General features: G+C 48.9%; 1 protein-coding gene across 2 annotated transcripts in view; it reads right to left on the bottom strand.

Moving 5' to 3' along the window:
* chrm2a (cholinergic receptor, muscarinic 2a) overlaps positions 1-22,540 on the bottom strand; it is a 39,484-nt gene extending 16,944 nt beyond the window's left edge. The window contains exons 1-2 of one of the 2 annotated variants that reach the window (XM_037460256.2): positions 22,354-22,537; positions 7,208-7,362 (exon numbers count right to left, since the gene is read on the bottom strand). The gene's annotated coding sequence lies outside the window, so the exon portion shown is untranslated. Of the gene's footprint in view, positions 1-7,207; positions 7,363-22,353 lie in introns of both variants that reach the window. The other variant, XM_062559657.1, reaches the window with a different exon arrangement.
* Between the last annotated feature and the right edge of the window lie 659 nt (positions 22,541-23,199).

Raw genomic sequence — 23,199 nt, 5'->3', positions numbered from 1 at the left:
CAGTCAGTCGCCAAGCGGCGGCGGCGGCGAGTACAGACAGTTTGAGTGAAGTCCCGTCTCACCAGACACGACAGTCGACTTCACCGGTATCCTCTCTCCCCCCCTCCCCCCCCCCCCTCCCCCCTCCGGCTGTCTTGACATTTAATTTACCCAGCTGCACCGGGGAATCACATCAAATCAATGGCAGACATTGTAAATGTTCCTAACTGGCATGCCCTTAGGGTGAATGAAAGGGTATGTTACGGCCTCTCGAGGTTGACTGTAGCGCGGAGAGAACGGAACCGCCCCCCCCCCCACCCCCACCCCCGGAGGTGCTGGTTAGTTGTTTATTCCAACGCTAAAAGGAAACGATAATTCTCTGATGAAATGCGACAGATTTTTCCTCCCAGGCGCCACGTGAGCGCAAAGCCAGTGCATTGAGGACGCTTCCGACCCGTCATCCCTCTGAAGGTTTTTTTACAAATTCGTTACAAATGTCAGCAGTTGTTACGTCCACGTGTCTTCATGCCAAGTTGAATGAGAAACGACACCTGAAATGTTAAAAGAAGGCTTGAATTGAGCGATCTCGTGCATCTGTTCCTCGACGAATCGACGCATCCGTCACTTGGGCCCACCGCCATCTCGTCGCAGTTGACCAACAGTTGACCAAGTCCCAAACTCAGATGCACGCAAGGTCTATCAACGTCATTAACAGCTCCCGCTTTCCGAGCTTCACCTCAAAGGAAAGTGGCCATCCATCAGCCATTTTTTTCTCTCAGTTTATCAGGCTGCCAGAGTTGAAAGCGCAGTGATGTCGGGGCATTAATCAAAAGCGGACGCCTCGCATTCGGGAGGACCCCAGGCATGTTCCGCCTGTCTCCCGGCCCAAATCTGGTCATTGTCCCCGTGCTGAGGATCGCTGGCCGCAGACTACGACTCCTTCTTGGTGCTGCGCGCCAATATTTGACAGCTGGCGGGTGGTGCTGGAGCCATGTTGGAAAAAAAAAAAACACGTGGAAAGTGCGGAGCCCCTTAGACTTGAGAATGCAAAAAGCCCCCCGTGTCAACACTCTGGTGCTTCAGCCACTTCATTCTAGTTCCATTCTCGCAAATGTGCTGCACAAAAGTGCCCTTCGAGGGCGGAGAGAGAGAGAAACGCGCCTCCGCGTGCTGCGGAAATGCGGCAAGAAGGGGAGCCATCTTCTTCTGTGCGACTGGCCGCTCGCTCCGTGCTTTTAGAAGTGACCCGAGTGCTGCTGATGTGCTGAATTAAAAACCTTCACAGGACGGGAGGGTTGTCGCACAGTATATTGAACGCCTTGGACATGGCGCAGATGGCTGGAACTCTCCACGGGGCTCGCATTCATGGCGACACGTTGATCCGCTGTGGGAAGCCTGAGTTTCTGTCTGGACCGGGAAGGTCCGTCCGTTTTATTCAGCCTCAGAGGGAACTTTCAACTGCTGGTGGTTGATTGTGAAAAGTTTTTGGAGGACTTCAATTTTTCAGTTGGACGATTATCCGGGTGTGAAATAGCGGGGGGGGGGGGCTGTGACCCTGGAACACATCTCTTCGTTCCCTCTCTAAAAGTCAGGGAATGGGTGTGGTGGAGATGCCGTTGGCTGTACTCTGTGCCTCCCTCTATTACTCGAGGTCAATGCAGGGTGGTTAAACTTAACCTAAACTATTCAATGAATCACCGTAGTGCAAAAGTCCAAAAGTTCCACTTAAAGGATTGCGTTTGTACTTTTAAACTTAACCCTTAATAGTAAATGCATCTCAGCTGTAGATGACATAGCTCACATAATCAGGCCTTATGTGACGCTAGCAGCAGTTTCATAATGGAAATGGCTTTTATTGTCTTACCAAATATCATTTTTATTACACTATCACAATGACCCCTTGATCAGAAACCCGATGGAGGGGATACCTTCGGCCAAACTAACCAACAACTGTGCTCTCCTTGTAACTCTGTATCTAAAATCAAAATCAGCATTTAAATGCCCCAATGCCAACATTTTGGAAAATATATTTCTTTGAGGTTAGGGAAGGATCCCGGTGGTACGGCAGTTAATATACGGTTCATATATATACGACGAGTCCATTAATCTTCATTCTTTATGGAGAAGCCAGTTCTGGAGGACACAATCCTTGCAGTCTTCAGTGTGAGCGCTGCCGGCTGTGAGCGACGACTTGACACTAAAAACTTTTACGGCGCGGCGTTTAATTTACCGACGTTCCGAACCCCTTTTCGACATCGAACTTTCCACCTTTTTCCACACGCGTGGTTCTCTCTCTCGGCACCGGCTGCCAGGATAACGTACCGCGTTATGAAGCGCGTGGCTTTAACGGGACCATATATTCTAATGATAACAGCAGTGATGAGCCGTAACGATGTGAGCGGCTGTATCCCCACTGCTAATGCGCCAACGACCATCCGCCGTTTACGACCCCCCCCCCCCCCCCCCCCCACCACCACCACCGCAGACAATCGCGTGTCCCCTCGTGCAGAGCTTTGGTGGGCACCATTTCAGAGTATTCAGAGTAGTCTCATTGGCGAGACTTCTACCAGGTGGACAACAAAACGAGGAACATACACCATAACACATGGATTGATGCAAAGGAGCACTCCTCAAACGTCGATGCGTGGAACGCCCCCCCCCACCCCCACCCCCCTTCTCTCGACAACAAGTCAAAGATGTGCGGTGTTTGACGTATTGAATTTCAGTAAAAAGTGTCAGCGTTCTGTGCAGATCTGCGCAGGGACTCGAGCACTTTGTCCCCCAGAGAGCCATCGCAGGCTGCAGCTTTTTGACCGCAGTTCAGCGGCTGTCGCATTAGCGTTTGAAAAGGATTCCACTTGAGGTCCTCGGGCTGCGTTATCCCGATGCATCAGATGATTTGTTATATATACGGAGCCATTTAAAAGGGGCCCTGGTGGGAAACACAGTTTGGAAAAATGGACGGGCACGTTCGCTCCGGCGAAAGCCAGTCAGTGGCGTCCTTTGCTCTTCCCTCAGTGGAAAATACGCTGCAGTCGTGATGTAACTGATGCTTTTACAGCATCTAGGTACAAACATCCTTTTGTTTTGGGGAGCTGGATTGTTTACTCGTAGCCAGACGAAATAGATGTTGGTGTATTGTCTCGATCCCGCCAGAAAAGACCTGTCTCGACTCAATTTCATAATTACATGTGAGACGAAGACGGAGGAGCGGGGTTTAAGATAATAGGAGGTCTAAATATTGAGGCCACACAGGAATTATGTAGATATTCAATGATTATGCACCTCCGTGATTTATGTTTCGTGCCAACACTGAGTGAGATTTATTGTTTCGCATACTGAGCATGGGCGTGTAAGTAAGTGTGTGGATGTTTAGGGGACATTGTACAAACCCGGCACCTTGCCAGAACAAAAGCTTTTCAAATATTTGGTCTGACATTGGATGCTTCCAATTTTTAAGTTTACATTCACATGAACACAATCCCTTTTCATTGCTGTTGACCCGTGTTGTAAACCTGCTGTATTTGACCTTTCGCTCTTATGTGCCTCTTCTATTGAACGTGAATAACTGACCAATACTGGACACCATGTACCGCCAAATGTTTGGAGATATTCCCTTGCTTAGAATCAATGACTTGGATCCAGTAATTGCTGTTTACTTTGGCTCATTATTCTCACGGCTTTGATTAAATCGCCCCTCGTTTGAAAGATACGTGGCCTTAATTGGTCGGGTTGCCAGGACCCCGCGTCTTCCCCCCCCCCCCCCGATTCTGTGGCAATGCAAACTGGGAGGAGCGGAGGGTCGGGAAGCGAGCGGCGCCTCGGGGGGAGGGGGGCGGGGGGGGGCAGCTATTCCTGGCCCTACCTCGGAGTCACTCACATTCCCCTAATTGTGGAGCGAGTCGACGTGCGACAGGACACGAGCCTCCGTCCGCACACAGGAACGTCTGCTCGACTCGATTCCCAGATGGTTCAAAAACCCTAACATGACTGAGATATATCACCGGGGAACTCGTACCGATATTAAAGACTTTTATGCATGCACATAAATAATTCCCGATTGCCTCCCGCGTTTTTTTGGATGAGGAGCCGAAAGAAAAATGTAGGTAGTAAATACCAATGATTGAATTGTACGCAGGACAAAGATAACAGAATATATTTGCACATCATTGCGTTATTAGTTTATACAGGCAGAGCCCCCCTCCCCTGCCCGCCCCCCCCCCGAGGCTGAGCCGAGTCGGCTGTCACATCTCACTTATCAAGTAGGAACATGCCTCTCGGCCACTTGCTTCAATCCCGCTGCCAACAGTAGGCATAAGCTGAGCCCTGGTCTTCGGGGTGAAGGACTTTTTAGAAGACAAAGTGCAATCAAACAATGTGCAGCTTTCTGCACATTTCACTTCTTCCTCCATTTAGACCGAAATCAACCACCGTTATTTGAAATGACTGTAATTGAAAAAAAATTGAAACAGTTAAAGAAAGAGCCAGTGCACGGACCTCCCTCCCAAACAGAAGACGTCTCCTTCTGGATTCTGGATTCCCTGCGCTCCGTCGTTAAAGCCTCCTTTGAGTCCCTCCCTGCGAGGAACAATGCCGCCACGGCGCGAGGTGACGGCAAAAACAAAAAGAAAAAGTGGTTTGATTAAACGACTTTAATACAAAAAGAGATAATTAAACAAAGCCCCAATACAGATAAAGCACTGCGCTTAATTACGGGAAAAACGATTTTGCTATACGTTGAGCGTTTGTCTTTCCGTGTGCAGCTTCTCCATCAGGCAGGTGCTTATCGTTTAGTGCATGTTAATCTCTCGCGGCCAGCTTTCTCTCTTGGGGTTTTCACGGGTAATTGCTCATGCGGCACGTGGAACATGGACCTACGGGCGACAACGCGGGACGGAGGAAACTGAGATCACTGAAGCATGTCGAACTATTTTCCCTCCACCACCGTTTCATTGCTCCGACCTGTTTTTTTTAAAACTTATTTATTATGTGCTTTCACTTTCATCAAACTCCAAATATTCATCCTGGCTTTTCCTTTATCGCGTTTGCTTCGCCGCGGATCCTAATTGCCGTTCTCACTCCACGTCTCGATTGGACCTGTGGAAACCCCCCCCCCCTCCGTGCAATTTTCCTGAAAGATGGTAGTGATGGATTTTCACAACACTAATCAGAGCGAACGCGGAGCTCGAATGAGAGCCGCGAACTGTTGGCCGATCATTCCGCTGAGCAGAGGTCAGATCGACCCGCCGGATAAATCGACGCAATCTGGGTTTTTTTTTTTTCAAAAGACTTTACAACATTACGGTTCAAAATGGCGTTCGCATCTTCAGTTAGATGAGGATTGTAACAGAAAGCGTGGGGCACATGACAGAAGGCACCCGCGGGGGGGGAACGAGGCCTTCCCTCTCCACCCCCGATGCTTCGTCTTCGACTGAGGTCACGATCCACCGACCCCGGGGGGGCCGTTATTACGCTGTAATCATGTGTTGCTCTGCATGGCTACATTTGTTACTTTTTCGCTGACAGCCTAATGTTTTGAAGAAAGCAATTTCACCTGATGGATGATCGTCGGAGGGGGCGGGAGGCGATATCGGCTTCACGCCTAGCCGCTGAATTACGCCCAACCGAATCCCTTTGATTTGGTTTTTGATCCCCTTTTTGTTTAATTCAGTTTCTGGAATGTGCACGAGGCCCGTTTTCTGACCATGGTGTTTCATCTCAAATCAAACAGGCCGTCAGTCCCCACATCCACGCAGCGACTTATTTCTCAAGCAGTACAGCTGGGCCGACTGATTCGTGGGACTCGGGGGGGGGGGCCCCCCAGGAGTCCATCGGCTCGGCTTCTCCGGGCCGCATTTGTAGGGATAACGTGTCAAAGAGCGCCTCCTCAATGGTGTCACTTCAGGTGCGATCAATACAGCTTCCCCACCGACCGAATGTCTCTGAATACCAGCCCCCCCCCCCCCCACCGCGACCCCCCACGCCCCATCATCTCTTCTCCTCGGCACACGGATCAACATTTCACTCAATATCTGGACTGGAGGCTAAAAAACATCTGAAAACAGCAACAACAACAACAAAAAAACTACGGAGTAATTGAATGTTTTAAATGCACTGGCAAAGACGGATCACTCTGCACAAGAAGGGGAGGGGGGGGCATGAAAATACTTGCATGTGTAGAAATTGAATTGTCTGAGACATTTTCAAGTTCCCGAAAGGCGCGCTTGAATCGCACAAATTTAAATTGAGACAAATTTCACTCAAAGCGGCGACTCTCGTGGAGAGCTGAGTGTAATTCAATCAAATCGCCAAATAGCAACTCGATTAGTATCACAATGCGATTAGAAGAACAGAAAAGAAGCTTTTCCACTGTAGACGTGTTGTCCCCATACTCAATGCTCCGATCCATAAAAACCTGTAAATTAGTCCAACTAAAAAATTCAACGAGCCCGGGGGAGAGGGTTTTTTGACGTGTGCATCTGGCCCTGCAAATGATTGCATTAATCGCCCTGGGGATTCCGCTCAGTCTCCCCCCCCCCCCGGTTGCAGCTAATGGATGATGTTTGGCACCGAAGGTGCATACGTATACGGGTAAAACAAGTCAGGAACGTGTAGCGGGCCAGCGGGGGAGTGTGGCTCGACACAGAACTGACCCGACAGTCCTTTGACGGTTGCACACTAAGAAGAAGAAAAGAAAAAAAAAGAAGAGTAGACGCACAACTCAATCTCTCCATTTCAGATGGTTCTGGACGGCCTCGCTATGAAGAGGGAAAGTGTTGTGTGTGTTTGTGTGTGTGTGTGTGCACATGACTTGTCCACTGATGATATCCATGCGCACTCAGTGAAGTGAGGTAGTTGATAAGTGCTGGCCCTTTGATATACACAACGTCCTATTTGTCTGCAGAGATAGTCTGGCATGACAGTGTGTCGCCTGATCTCGTGGCACAAAACAAGTCACGGGAAAGTATTTCAGAGAAGGATTCACGTGCTTTGCACCTTTTGAATAAAAAGAGACTGATGGACCCACAATGCATCTGAATGAAAACTTACCTGAGGAGATCGTAGTTTACCGTCACTTTAAAGAGAACACAACAATACACAAGATGTGCGTTACGTTGATGGCAACGACGCAATCGACAATGTTGGGCTTGGGGGGGGGGGGGTGACCTGTAGACACCAAACAGCCATCTCTTGCCCGCGTCGGGGGGGGGGGTGTGTGAGCACTTACAGCAGGTGTTAGGCAGTCCGTCGGGCCTCCTCACACTTGGGTGGCATGCTGGGAGGGTGGTGTGTGCGCTCACTGAAGCACCGGAGAGGCTCTCTTTGACGGGAGGAAGCGACGGGCGCGTCTGGCGCCACCTTCGTGGTTAACAGCCATGGCCACTGTTAAAAAATAAATAAAAAAAAAAACAAAGAGAGAAGAAGAACAAATCATTCCTCAAGCTCCCACAGGAAGCCACTCCTTACAAACAGCAACAAGTAGTGTTCACGGGGTTTTGCAGTCAAGGCGTTCCTTTGAAGGTTTGGGAATGATGGGGATATTTTTGTTTGCGAAAACACATCATTTTTCTTGTGGGAATGTGACATGAAGGACAACCCAATGCCACGGAAACGGGACGCTTTTTAACAGCACGTGCTCCACCCATGTGGCCACTGGTCAGAGGATCCATCAGTCCCAATGCGTTTCCTACATGGAGATGATTGAAGCTTGAGTCCACACTATGCAAATTACGGTCCTCAACCTCCCAATACACACATACACAATAGCCCCCCCCCCCCTGCCGCCTGAGACCATTATCCAAGAGTGCTGCAGCACTCAGTCATATTTCCAGGAGCAGGCACACCTCATGTTGAAATGCAAATGTCCACCGGAGCACCTTGCTGGAGCTGAGGCAGTTCAGATATCTCTTAACCCAGGCCCCGCACGCTAATAACTGTTTTTTCAACGCGCCGCTGGAGGGAGCGGCCGATGGCCAGAATGCAAACACTAGCGGGCCTCCACCAGGGGGAGGAGGGGGGGGGGGGGGGAGAAGGGGTTTGGAGAAGCCCGAGGTTTTGGGACGCGTTGAGGTGTGACGCATCGCAGTGTGAGGCATTGTCCAAAGTGATTTCCCCCGTGGTGAGAACCGGCCTAATAACCTTTGTGTCTGCTCCTCCGATACATGTATTATGCTAATGGTGGGGGGGGGGGGGGGGGGGTAAAACGTTTGTCTGATCAGACATCGCAGAAACACAAGGGTCGGGGAGAGGAGTTCCAAGGCCCCCCCCTCCGGCGTTTCTGCACATATTACAAGATGAGGAAAAGTATTCATCAGATGACGATGTGGGCTTAAAATATCGCCCGAGGGCTGTCAAACTCCTCCGACGAGCGAGTCCGAGAAGTCGGAAATAAACGCGCACAAAAACACACACACACACCCACACACACACACAGACGACGCAGATACGGCGGAGAAGAGTGGCCGCGTTCCTTCGCCGCTCTCCAAGGACCCACACTGAGCTGAGCTGTCATCCCCCTGTAGAGATACAGGCACCCATCAATGTATTCAGGTGCGATTGTGCGTGCTATTGGATTCTGGCCTCAACACGTCTTGTCTTGTCACACCTGCAATCCGATAACTATCGCATCACAAATCACATTTACACCTCATTAAACCGCTAAAACAAACCCGGACACACACACCCGGACGGTCGGCCCGATCGTATCTCCTGGATCCGAGCAGTACTCAGGCCTTTTGAATGGGGACTTAACGGTTTCGGAGCGTAATCTCTAAACAGTGCGGGTTTTTTTTTTTTTGATGGCGGCCTGACGAGCATATTTCAGTTAATGTTCAGGAGATTGGCTGCATGTGGGGGTGGAATGGTGTGAAACGCACTGGGCGAGAGATGTGATTGATTGATTGTGCATTAGCATTGGTGAGTAATAACGACGTGGCGTCTGCGGGAAAAATTAACCGCTGTGCTTCCAAAATGGACCCTTTCTAAAAAGCCGCTCGTGCCGCCCGCTCGTTTTCGGTCCGTTACCCGGAGACGCTTAATCACACTTTTGGCAAACAAAATGGAGAGGAGTTTTGGATTGAGCGACTAGCGACCACCGCAGCTCAAAGTGAGAGGATGCCAATCCTCTTAATTAGGTCAAAAGCCTCACAAGATACACTTCTCTTTTGAAGGTGTATTTACAATAACGGCTAAATTCAAGCGAGTAAAAAGGAGTAGAAGTAACCATGTAATCCTCTAAACGGTAGCGAATGGTGAAATGCACCCCTGCTGCTTGGTGCTCCCGTGCACGTATTCATGCAGGCGCATTTTGGCACAGCGAGCGCTAAACGAGCATGAGACAAATCCGAGGATGGCCTAAAAAAATTAAAAAAAAAAGAAAAAAACTGGCCCCCTGAATCGGCTCGTCTTGTCTGGTCCCAACCGGCTTCTCTCCTGCTCACAGACATCGGCTTCATGCGAATTTAAACCCTCCACGTTGATAATTGCAATCAGAAACCAAGCAATACGGGCACAGAATACAGAGTACCTTCGCGTGAAAGAGATCCAAGACCTTCAGTTTCAGCACGGCTGTTATATTTGATCAGATGTGTTGATCTGCATCACTGATTGACAACATCAGTCATTTTTGAAGCAAAAAATGCTTCTTATTTGTGGGGATTCGCTGATTTTCTTTGTTAATATGGAGACTCAAAAGAGCCATTTTCTAACTCTGCCTCACCTCCAGACAACAATACAGCCCTAATCACTGATAATTCACTTCACCTCACAACACCCCTCTGTGTCACGTGACTCCTTCATCTCAACGAGGACCGGCGAGCAAAGCCAAGCCGAAACGAGCCTTTCCGTGTTTCCATTTCTAAACACTCCGAAGGGAGGGGGCCCTAATGCAGTTTCCCCTGTCGGCCTCCCCCTTTAAAGTGTGGGCCGCCGCTTTATTGCGATGTCAGCACCGTGCTGGGAAGGTGAGGGGGGGGGCTGAACTACGGTCACAGATCTCATTGGACGTCTACGCCGTGTCTTCGTCATCTGTCTGGATGAAGAAGAAGAAGAAAAAAAAAGCCTGGATTATGTAACCGTCTCGGAGGCCGGCTGCCAGCCCACTTACAGGCCGACGCATCCGTCTCCCAGCCGACCCCCCCCCCCCCCCTCCCCTCCCTCGCATCTCCATAGAACCTGCGGAGCGCCGATACGTACGACGGGATCCGCTCGCTCGGGTTTTTTTTGCGATGGCGTCCAAAATGAAAAGTCGGTAAAACGCAGCGCAGGGACGAGTTTATTCAATCAGTGTCTCCACCGGCTTTCAGTGAGTGGGAGGTTTCTGCACCTGTGCGTTTAGCCTCAGGTTGAAGGCAAACACGCCAAACAAAGACAGCTATTTGTGGACGTGTTTGACCTTGGGGGGGGGCCGTTGTTAACCAGGTGCTAATCAAGCAAACCGCCAATCAAGAATCTGTAAACTGTACTTAAGCACTGCGTTTTGAGGCATTTGCAGAAGCCAGCGTGACCTTTTATCAGAGGTGGGACCGAGTCTCGAGTCCCAAAGTCATAATAGAGTCCATTAACTGATGAATGATAACTTATTAATTATTTGATAGAGCAAGTTTGTTGAGAACATCTAAACTTCGTCGTGAATAGAAGATGAACAAACTTTAGTTGATTGCACAAAAAAGGTCATTAAATTGATGCATTGAATCCCGTTTTTTTGACTACAAAGTGAAAGACAATAATTTAAAGTAGTTCAAATGTATATGAGACAACAATATCATGAGAATGGGTGTGTTGAAAGACACAGCATGACGCATGTGCCCGTTCCATTGGATCGTGATGAATCTGTTATGAGGTCGAGGCTTCAGCTTCAGAGAGTCACTGAGAAGCCTCTTTGACTCAACAACACTTTTCTCTTGTTGACTTTTCTTTCTGAATGGATGTTTTTTTTTTTTCATTTTCTTGTTTATTGTGTGTCGCCTGTGACTGAAGGGAAAATAAAAGACCAGATATTGCCAGAAAAAACATGACTCTGTTTTCTTCAGCCTTTGGTCTGTGTGTCTGTTGCAATGCATCTGCAGGCTGAAAAAGTATTAACTTGAGATTCAAGTAAGTGAGAAAAAAAGTCAAGAGCTTTTGAATGGATCAGAAAAACGGAAAAACCCGATTTAGTCGACCACCTCCGCATCGACCAGCTCTTTCAGCCTCTCCTCGACATCCGTGCGACTGAAACTCTGCTGTTGGTCTTCTTCTCCTCCCTTTCTTGGTCATGCTCAGAACAAAGCAAGAAAAAGGGCGAGGTTTCAGAGCTGAGCACGACTTGAGTAAACACCCAGACGGGACTATGTAAACAACGTGTCCTCGTCTCTGCTTCCTCGTTCGTTGGGGGGGGGGGGGGGGGTATGGCCCCGGGGGGGAGGCGGCTGTCTTCCCGGCACGGAGGGGTGTCAGCCGTGGTGATGTTGCGAAGGCGTGAAAAAGAACGGCCCACCTCTCTCTTTCTGTCTTATTCACAATCTAATAACACAAAAAATCCCAAAGCCAGTCAAACAATGCAAAGGAGCCCTCAGAAGGAGACGAGATGAAAATTCCCTTCACACAAAGCGTGATTTTTAATCAAAGACGTCGCCTCTGAGAGATCCGGTCAAGGATTAAAAAGAATCACATTACGGCTCGGGTTGGAGCCGGTTGGTTTGGGTTCTTTTCAAGGTCAGATATGAAATGGTGAAGTTTTTATTAAAGGAGACTTACTTGAATGGATGAACAGGAGGGAGATATCTTTACAGAAATGAAGGCGAAAGGAAGCAGAGAAATGAAGACGAAGCAGACTAAACGATTTGCTCCCCCCCACCCCCCCCCCCTGGTGTCAAATCTCTTTGGTAAGTTGAATATCCTCCTTGAACATGCTGCCGTTCATTTGCGGGAGATTTTCTGGGTTTCGAAGCAATTGAGGGGAACATTTCCACTGCTCTTTGATACCTATTGGAGCATTAAGAGGAAATATGAACTTTTTAAATCGAACACATGAATAAATCCCTTATCAGGGATCGACGGCCAGTGTGGACTTCAATGTGGACCGAATGCCTTCTGGTTTTCTTGTCTATACTTGAGAGTCTCACTTTTGTGAGCAACAAAGCTGCTCCAGTGTCTGACATAGAACAATTTCTCCCATTTGCAGACAATTTTGCCTCATAATTATGAACCGAGCCTCCAGGCTGCACATGTGCGTTGCGCAAATTCAACAACGAATAAAATAAGGAAACATTTGTCTTTGTTGAAATGAAACTTTGTTCATCTCCTTAATCCCCCCTCCCCCCCCCCCCCGGGGGGGAGGTTTCATCCAGCAGTCTGCTCTCGAATGAATACGTAGTGCTTCCTTTTGGAATCGATTATTTAAAGAAATAAAAAGAGAAGCTGTGTGTGTGTGTGTGTGTTTTATCTGTGAGTGGAAGCCCTTCAGTGCAGGTGTGCAGAGTGAGAGGCTCCGCCCCTCCCCCCACACCTTCTGCACCCCGCCGACAACCACAACGTGGGACCACACGTCGGACGCACATTTCTTTGTGTGTTGCTGCCGAAGACTTCGAGCTTTTAAGGGGAACGGAGAGAGTTTGGGTTCAACTTGCCGGACGGAGGACGCGATTTTAATGAGCATTTTTCTCATCGGGCCTTTAGAAGTCGGCAGTGAAGTGAATTACCAAACTAAATGCGTCGTTGCGCGCGGTCAAGTTTTGGAATTATTGTGTCAAACAGTCAGCCCTTTCTATCTCGGAGATTCAGGTGGCAACAGACGGAGCGTTCCGGCTCTCAAATGGTTTTTATAATGAATTAGTGAAGGTCGGAAATGAAAATGAAAAAAAAAAAAAGAAAAAGAAAAAAGGATGGCGCCTGCATGCTGATTTTGTAAATGGGTCGACGGTCACTCTTTTCCCTCCTTTTCTTGCTCTCACTCTTCCTCCTCGTCCTCTTTGCGTCTTTCCTGCATGTCACATTTATGAGGCGCCTCCGTGTTTCCCAAAAGAAAATTCGGAACTCCTGTCTTGGAAATTTGACATTTTCCGTACACTGACCCTGCTCCTGCTGGTTACATACACAATCAATGAGCCATTTCCAGCACCCCCCCCCCCCCCCCATCTCCAATTCCTGTCTTCACACTGCAGCCATTTTCCGGAACGATTTCCGAGGATAATAGCAACCACAAATCATCCCGTGGGCAGTGGAGCCCATGAAATTGATGTGCCTTCATTTCGAAAACAATGGCGGCGCCTCACGAGGACCATCATGATGTCATAACTTCAGTCGCCGACGGGCAGGTTTCGGGTCGTGTATTTCGGGCCCCCCTCCTCCCCCCCCCCCCCCCCGGGGGACGGTCACGGGGGCCAATGAAAAAAAAAAACGCGGGGGTTCGGGGGCGGCTCAATCCATCAATCGGCAGAATCGAGGGAGGCGGCGGAAGAGGCGCAAGCAGCCGACGGGACGCCGCTCGGTCACGTTCTCCGCAGTAAGCAAAGTGACAGCTTTTACTTGGAGGAAGCGGGGGCATTCTTACCACCCCCCCCCTAGGGGTTTGAGTGATGCCTCCGCTCTCTGTCGATGGCAATCTCTCTCTCAACAAATTGTGCAGATGTATTTGGCGCCTCGTATAAAATCTCCACTTCGGGGGGGGGGTTCCTGTCCTGGTCTTTGGACGCCCGCTGTTGTTTCTACGTGCAGAATGTGCAGGCTCACATTTGGTGGAACCCAAGCATAGGCCTGATATTGTTTGCATTGTTTGTACTCAAACAGATTACAGATGGAGCCCCGTGGGGGGTCGGTGGGGGGCAGACAGCAGACAGAGACAATCTTCGTGATGGAGGAGGAGCCACGCATGGCTGCCCGACGGGATCCACCAGACTGACGGACCGACAGGAGAAACGTGGGGCGACTCTAGACCGAGGAAACTCCCCCTCCACCCCCCCCACTGCACGCACGTGCGTCAGCCAGGGGTCGCCCAAACGCATCTCCACCTGTCAGATGGTTTCCCGAAGAGGCCGGGGGGGGAGGTCAGCGTGGCAGACAGCTCGTCAGGCGCTGTTGACAACCAGGTGGATGGAACAACACGTCAGGGGGGGGGTGGGGGACAGCTCTCCTGACGGTTTGCGTTTTTATCCTACGGACACGTGTAATCTTCCCCCGTCTCTGAGGAACGGGCTCGGATCCGGTCGTCGGGGCTCGAGCCGGCGCATTCGTTTTGTCAGTGCTGTGTGTCTCGGAGCAGAATGAGATCCCAGAGTCAACATTAACATTGGCTTTCTAGGGCGCCGGCTTCATTATTGAGCAAGCGGCGTTGGTGAAACAGACCATTACTGCTCTGGAGAGAGAGAGAGAGGGAGGGAGCAAACACGGCAGCGAGAAGGGGAGATGTGAAGACGAGAGGAGCGAGGGTAAGCGAAACGACGGGGAGAGCAACTCAGGGTGTGTGAATGAAGGATGCTGGCATTGGGACGGAGAGCAGGAGAGAAGTGACCAAATAAATCACAAGCCAACAGATAATTGGACAAGCTCCTCTCAAGGGGAGGGAGTGGGGGGGTGGGGGCGGCGCCATGAAAAGTGACACCATTATTTGCAATTAACTCCGAGAGGAGAAATGGGTATCCCATTCCCGTCGGATTAATTCCCGACGAATGCGATACCTGACAAGATGGTGGGCTTAATTAATCTGTCGGGCCGCTGTGGTCATTTAACCCGTGCGGCGGTGCCTCAGCGGCCATCACAACTCGGGGGGGGGAGGAGGGGGTCCATCCCGCAGTCCGTTTGCCTTCCACTGACACCGTGTATTCTCTGGACTCTGTTGCCTGTCGTGTTCCTGTCAAGTCAAATAACAGCATTTCAGGCCGGGGCTTCGTGCTCCGACACGGAGAGTCTGCTGCTCGTCTGGGTGGGGGGGGTTGGGGGGGGGAGGGGTGGGGAGGGTTGATGTGGCTTTTTTCCCGGGGAAAATATATAGGAGAAGCCAACCTAGTGGTGCCCACGTTCCCTCTCGCTGGCATTTCTTTTGAAATGTCAAACCGTTCACCTGGAACGGGTTACACGGACCTTCGGGGATCTTCTTTGAGAATGTCAGGCCAGACTTCGGGGGAGTGGAGTGGAGTGGAGTGTCCGCCCCCCCGGGAGGAGAAAGTGAGACGTCCAGGACTCGGACGACTCGGTCATTTCCGCACGAGCACACGTTTTCTTTCTTAAATAAGCCGGTCATGTTTACGCTTGGAAAGTACCTCCTGACCCCGTTTCTTGTAAATCTTAGAATAATAGTGTGTGTATGTCGACACACTCCAGTGGTTTCTTCTTTGTACGCCCCCCCCCCCTCGAGGCACAGCCCGAACAAGACAAGTTATCTTTTTTGGGGGGTAAAAAGAAAGCAGACATTCACTAAATGTCATCAGACCACAGAGGGGTCTTTACTGCCTTTATCTGGGTTTTGTCTCACGTTTGTTTTTTAAAAGACAAGAGTGGACGGAGCCAATAAATTGAACCGACTGACCACATAAAAGGACACTGCAGTTTACATTAAAGACACACAGGATGATACCTGAGGCCTGGGGCTGAACCACAGAAGAAAAAAAACACACCAGACGTTGATTGTCACTGGAGTTCATAATGTCGGCGCCTCTTTAGACTCTGTTTACCTTTTGATGTGATCCACAACATCCCAGGCTGGCCTGTGTTGATCTGTTGACTGTGCACACAGTCTGGAGCTTTGCATGAACTCAGCTGGCTGCTCCAATCTGGATTTTGAGCGTTCTTGGTGTAGCTTAGAATGGTAAAAATGAAGAAAAGAAACAAACGGGTGTAACCGGTCGCATTTTTCTCTCTTACCTGTGCATTGAATACAGTTTGTGACCCTCGGGCTACTTCAGCAAAATGTTTTCCCATCTTTCATAACTGTGGCAATAAAGAGAAGGTCAGAGTTGTTGCGATTTTATGACCTTGCTTTATTGGAGTGAAAAGGAATTGAGTCTCATACCTGTGCCTCAATGAGGAGACGCGTTTAATTTGAGTGGAAACTGTCACTGATGCGAGGGGTCGGTTCAATGGACCTGTGCTGGTCAGATTCTTAGGGAAGCACAGGGAAAACGTTTTGGAAAGAATTATCTAGACTAGATCTAGAGGATTCAACAACCATGAATCTTGTTTCTCAACGTGTATTTGATGTGATAATCCAGCATCCTAAGATGACAGAAGCTACCGTGTGCTTTTAAAAAGGGGGGTTTTAAAATGCTTAGCGGCTAAAAGCATAGAAATGAGTTGATTCAGTGTCAAACATTCCCCAATCGGCTACATCTTTTGGTTGTGACTATTGTAAATTCAGACAGAGAAGATCAATACGAAGACTGCCGGCAGTAAACATTATTGGGCCTATGGTGATGATAATAAGAAACATGGATGACTTTTCCCAAACGGGTGCAGTTTTCACACTAATCAAACAAACTGGACCCTGAAGGTCCACTGGACATGGCTCCCTGCAGTGAGTCCTTCCTCCATGCAACCAGCGTTACATTATACGTGATGGAGCAAAAAACGTTAAATTCAAATTCTCCCCCCGAGGAGGGCAAGAATGTCCGAAACCACACTTTGAACCCCCATCCCCCCCACCCCCACCCCCTCCCATTCAAAGCATCTTGCAGGCCATCCAGTATTTGTTAAACTAATTTGGTGTCGTACCGACCAGCAGAACAGCAAACCGCCTCCAGACTGTACAGCAGAATGCGAGTGCAAGGGGGCCAGTGATTCATTAGTGACGTCGGGTGCAGCGCGCTTCCATTGCCCCCCCTCCCTGTTCATGCGGGCAGGCCTCCGGTTAGGACAGCAGTACTTTCAGTTTGTCTATTCGAGTAGACGTCAGCTGCTCAGAAGCTCGTTTATTTGCACTCGGATTGATGCCTCGCTACGTTTAATAACGACACAGGACGCCGCAGTCTAATCTGCATTAAATCTACAAAAAAAACAGGTCTAATTGGGATATCGCAGGTCATGCGCGTGCCGTACACCCCGCGCCTCAGGTAAATGTTCTCCTCTGCTTTTGCTGCTATTGACCTGCTTTCGTATCAGCGTCTTTTGCTTCACAGAACGAGCCAAAGCTCCAGTCGAAACAAAAAAAAGAAGAAAAAAAAAAGAGAGATTTGTACGCTTTGTCCCCGAAAAAAAAAAAAAACCAAACCGCCCTTCCTGTTGGCTAATTGCTTGTTAGTGCTCGTGGCCCGCCAGCAGGAAGAAGAAAGAAAAAAAAAGTCGCACAGGGCTACTTCAAATACGCCCACGCAAGCAGCATCTGCAGCAAGCACCGTCAGATACGAGGGGCACCCTGTCACGCTGGTTTCCATTCACAAACAAGTTGTTACACCACAGCCCGGCGCGCCCCCCCCCCCGCAGCGAAGGAGGAAATAAAATTCGACGTCAGCGGTATTCTCATAACCTTCGTGCTTTTCTTTCCTTTTAGTCGACAACACCACGGACTTTAGAAACTCTGGGTTCCGTTCGCATATTAACCCACATCTTCTTCCGTCGTGTCTTGATATCTCTCCTTCACCGAGGGCCCGATGAGTTTTTCCACGGGGCGCCGGGCCATCGCGGCGCAGCCAGGGCTCGGAGTTACTTGCCCTAATTACCCCGAGAAACTGAGTAATTAAGAGAAGAGAATGGCTGCCTTGAATTATTGCTGGATGAGCGAGACTGAGGAACACCTGAGGCTTTTTTTTTGCAAAGCAGAGAACATTCAAAGGGATCTCCGGAGATACTGAGGGCAGAACTGCTGCAGCAGCTGCTTCGAACTGGGCTGCTGTTCAGATTTTTACCAATGACATGAAATGAATAGTTCTGCCATGTCGGCGTTGAGCAGAGACAAACACGGCTGGGATGAATGGAGTATCTCGCACTTCAAGTTGTTCCCAAGGAGGATTTGCAGCCTTGATTAACACAAAAAAAACGACTCAGTCGCCACAATGATGGAGATGCAGCTCATTCTGTGCTATTCTTTGCCTCTGAGATGTAAGGAAAGGTTCATTGAAACTGTAATTGCAATTCAGTGTCACCACGACGAGTTTCGGTCCTAAATAACCGTACAGGTTATTCATGAAAGATAATTGTAACATTTTTGGCTGCTCATAAACATCTTGCAAGCGTTTCCACCCTTTTGGGTCACATCAAATCACAACATGGTGCCGAAAGAACAACATGGCAACGACCAAAATGACTCAACTCAAGGTTTCTATTTCTATCTTGTTGAAATCCCAATACATCCCAATATCTGATGCTGCCCAAACACGGCGAAAGCATCCAATCTGCAGACAAACGCGGCCCCCAGTGCTGTTGCTGTGTGCATCAGCATTCAGGTGTTCACATGCATTCAGACATCAAACGGACCACAGACTTCACGGAGCGCCCTGCGATGATCGAAGGGAACATATTCGACGAGCCACTGCAGGGTCACTGCATCTATTTGTATGTTGATGAAACACGACGCTGTAAGTAGTGCTCAGTCCATTGATTCCGCGTCTCTTTTGCTACAAATGCAATTACACAGGCTTTGTTTTGTCTCACTCTTCACCGTCTGCTAGATAATGCCCTCAAGGAAGCATCTCCCTTTCCTTTCTAATCAAGGGCGCGTCTTGTGGTGGTGGTTTTAGTGGCACTTCATATCGTGAAGGCCCCCCCTTTCCGCAATCACTCGGCGTCGCGACGATGAGCGGCGCAGCTAGCGGCTACACGCGCTAGCCGTTTGTTCCCCCCCCCCCCCCCCCCGCCACTCGGCCTCCGTGGAAATCACGCATGCTCCCGACACACTTTACGCTGGGCTGATGAAAGCGTACAGTACGCCATCAGTGTTCCCCCGGGCCCGACCTCCATCCAACCATCTGCACCAACAATTGGACGCTGCGTGTTGCCTGTTACATAAAACCTTCCCCCCCCCCTCGTTATAGAATCTCTTTTTCATCTCACCCACAAAACGTCTACACATCAGCGGAGCCAATCTTTTGTTTCTGCTACATTACACCTTCCTCCGACACCCACGCGGTCGGACTCCCCGGCTTCGGGCCGCTGGCGCGGCGCAGAGGTAACGCTTTTTAATTGCGTATGAAATAAATAACGTGTGCGTGTGTGTGTGTGTGTAATGATGGACACACAAAAAAAAAGGACAGCGATTGGAGCAGGAGCTCAGTGCAAAACAGACAGAGGCGACTGCGGGTTGAGAGCGTGGTAATTAGAGATTCCTTTCTATGCGTGCCAGCTCCACGGCTCCGGCTAATGTGCAGCCCGAGAAGCTCGTGTCCACGGATCGAGGCACCCTGCGGGCTGAATTTAACTTTAACTAACACAAAGCAAACCTTGACTCAAACGCTCTTCCACGGCGGCGGCGGCGGCTGCCAAAAAACAGATTGAGAAATAAGTTTGCGTTCATTGTAGGTAGCAGCGTTGGCATGAGCCGCCTCCTCTCTGCTTCTAAGTGTGAACACGTTTACCCCATTGTGTGTGTGTGTGTGTGTGTGTGTCTATTCACATTTAGCTATAATAAAAAACACAGTGTTGATTTGCATGAAAATGAAAACAGCACTCAATCGGGTGTCTGGTTTCCACCAGAGGTGATGTGCATCATTTGGCTTGGTTGGTTCTCAAAACGCGGGAAGTCAGACGACAGATGATATTCCCCTGAGACGCGTCACTCTGCTGTCACTCAAGCATTGGGCGACTTGATAGAATCACGCAGGCGATACGCAAAGCGATGCACGCCGTCTGTCGCTGTCACAGTCGAGCACAGTGACACCGCGATGCAGAGTCCGTCACGATGCAATACCAATAAAGTTAGTCAATAAGAAGGAAAGCCCTCCCCCCCCCCCCCCAGTCAGCCATAGTGCATCGATCATCCATCGAGGTTCCATCGTCAAAAGGGGATGAAACGTGGAAGCAACAAGTCTTCAAAACGTCTTGTTTGTTGGATGCTAAATGATGTGAAAGTGCACTGAAATGTGTCTCAAACATTAAATGATACAAATGAAGGCCAAATGTGCCTAACATAGAAAATTGATTGTTTCACTCGATAATACTATTTTCTTTAATCGATAGTATGATTATAATGTGATAACGTTGAAAGGACCATTCCGTGGTAATGAAATGGTTCTGGTCCTTTTGTTTTAGTGATTGTCATCAAGCCTTTGTGGGTTTTTTTTTTTGTGGGTTTGACATGTTAAAAAACATTGTCAAACGGTTGTCAAGTGGTGGAGCAGATGGGAGCCGGTCACGATCGAGTATCCACCTCAGAGAAGTCTGGAACAAGTCACTCAAATATGTTTTATTTGTACTCTTCAGCTACAGCAGCTCAGTTTGACATTGTTTACTCTTGTGATTACAGAATTTAGATTAGGATTAATTTGTGCAGATGAGCAAACAAGCATTACTCTGCGCACAAACATTACGGAACCTTCACTAAACCCTTCACTTGTTGCCTCAAAAGACAACCGAGCGTTGAAGTGATAGGAACTTCTTAATGGATTCATCCCCCCCCCATCACAGCCGGAGACCTTCACCAGAGCCGAGAGGCAGCACTCACCCGCACTCTGCTCAACCAAATGAGACTCACATTTCTGCACAGGTTGGTGCTGCAGGTGAACTGTATCTGCAGCATCGTTTAGGATCCTGTTGGAAACACCCCCCTTCAAACCCCTGGGAGACAATATTACACTCTAAATATGACTCTCAAATGAATTGGAGCTTTTTAAAGCTTATCAAAAATAAAAAATAAATCACAGGGCAACAAGCTGTAGATGTAGATGTTAGAGAACACCGAATAACCACCAGTGGTTTCATTTTCCTTCTCAGGTAAAAAGGGAAAATCACTTTTCACGCTAGTTCCACCAGCTCTTCTGACGCAGACTTTGATGTCAGAGTGAAGTAAATTATCCAAAACTAGCACCCACCTCCATCCATCACGAGCAGCTCTTCGTCCCACTGCACTGGTTAATCCAGCCAGACGACAGGAGGACTAGAGACCCACACTCCGCGCCTTTCATCCGCACAGACGTCTACCGATCGGAGTTCATTTTCACCACGGTTCAAAAAAAAATAAGAGGCGCAGCCCGAAGGAGCGCGATGAACCACAGCTTCATCGTTTGAACGTCGAGTTCTCCAGCAGAGGACGGGCAACAAGCTCCCAGCGTGATTCTCGAAGATCCGCTCTGCGCGTAAAACCCCAAATCACACTATCTGAGCCAAACCTCACCGCGTCGAGTTGCGCCTCTGCGCAATAAGGACGCGAAATCCGCTCTGATTACATCCGTCGATCTCAATGCACATCATCTGGGTTTTTTTAATTGACGTGAACACGCGTGAATCAGAGCATGCAAAACACGCGTTTTTCCATCCGCTGTGCAAACACATTGAAGTCCAGTGGAGTAGACAAGCGAGCAGTCTAAATCTCAGCGGGGTGGAGGATTAGACTTTTTTGCAGCAAAGATGGAAAATCAAAAGAGGAAATCTGCGGAGAAACGCGCTCCTTTATGGAGGCGGGAATGAGATGACACGGAGGAGGCTTTTATCCAGCGCGCAATAGAGTGGCATGAGCGCGCGCAGACTGGGGTTTCATTTCAGATAAATCATGGAAAGCAAACACTGGCAGCAAATATGTTGTGAACAATCCTGAGAAAGGAGGGTTGACAGCGCTCGTGCACCAGATATTTTATGAGCGCATGGTCACCAATTTATTTGGTTGGATAACTAGACTGTATCTAACGACACTATCACTAACGTCATTTCACAGTGAGACCATTCCTTCTAGATGAACCGCAATAAAGTTCTGACTTCCTTTGCTTCCAAGATGCGCAATATGGCACACACGGACAGCCGTGGATCATGCGTAAAACATTTGGCTGTCCTTGCGCTGCTCGTGCAAAGCTTCGCCATAACCATATATGTGTATACATGTATATATGAGCTTACCTGACATTTCAACTGATTATACGCAGCCACCGATTATTTTACGGTCACCTCTGGTTTCTTTGTTGTTTTCAATGTTCGTGAAAATAAAGTTACACAATCGTTACACAACTCAACTAATATTACTGAACAGACAGAGTGTCCACATTTAGCCTTTTTACGCGCGGCGTGACCATGATACATGTGTCTGCAAAAATGATTCCCCTCCGTCGAGCCAGATGCCCGAAGCAAATCCACTTCTCCTCTTTCACAGCCACTGCGCGAACCAACACTTTACACGTCTTGGTGTGGGAGAGCGAAAATAAACCGCCTTGAAAAATAGCGATTCCTTTGTTTTTTTTTGGGGGGGGGGGGGGTTGTTTGTTTAAATCAAGAAACAGGTTACAGTTCACACAGGAGGTGGATAAGAACGCTCAGGTATCGGCTCACCTGCTTTCACGCTGTCACGCTGGTGGCGTCTCTTGGTCCGCTTCATCGCTCCGTGGCTGCATGTCTGAGGACATGCTTCTGGAGACAGACTTTGGAGACGAAACGCGCCGCGGCTGTAAGGGAGAGAGTGGGAAGGTGGGGGGAAAAGTGTGACGATATGTGTGTGACTGAGTGTGTGTGTGTGTGTGTGTGTGTGTGAGAGAGAGAGAGAGAGAGAGAGAGAGAGAGAGAGAGAGAACGAGACAGGGAGGGGGCAAGAAAGATAGACATAGATTGGCACTTCTTCGACGATAACGACAGTCGTTATTTGCGTTTTAAATGCAGCAGAAACCAGCCCGTGTTTGTCCACCAACGTGTGATTTTGAGTATAAAATGGCCCGGAGCCTAGAATTGCATTATTTAAACTCCCTGTCATTTGCATAGGAATTGAACGCATTTAGCCTATTAATTAAAGCAGTGATACTCTTTTCACATTTACTCAATGTGAGGATATTTAACTGGGACTCATTATAATTTTTACCTGCTGGTAGAGAACGAGATTTTAACAGCAAAGTAATGGAACTAAGGGGCTGATTTCCATCTTTTTTTTTTAAAGTGGCAGATTTTACTTTCAGCACCGAGGACAGCGCCTATTCTGTAAGAAGACCAAAAAAAAATCTTCATGTAGCATCCTCCTCTCCTATAGAGCCTGTAAATACAATATATCCAAAATACAAGTCTCCAAAGTCAGTGTTCATTCTCATGTCCGGGGGGGGAAATCCGTCAGTGTGGGGGGGGGGGGGGGGAATGAGTTTCTGAATATCTCGGAGCAAGACAAAATAAATCACCAAACAGTTCCACGTAATT

The sequence above is a fragment of the Pungitius pungitius genome, chromosome 2 (assembly GCF_949316345.1).
Source record: "Pungitius pungitius chromosome 2, fPunPun2.1, whole genome shotgun sequence".
Classification (NCBI taxonomy): Eukaryota; Metazoa; Chordata; class Actinopteri; order Perciformes; family Gasterosteidae; genus Pungitius; species Pungitius pungitius.
The sequence above is the reverse complement of the archived record's forward strand: the minus strand, read 5'-3'. Positions and strand labels throughout refer to the sequence as shown.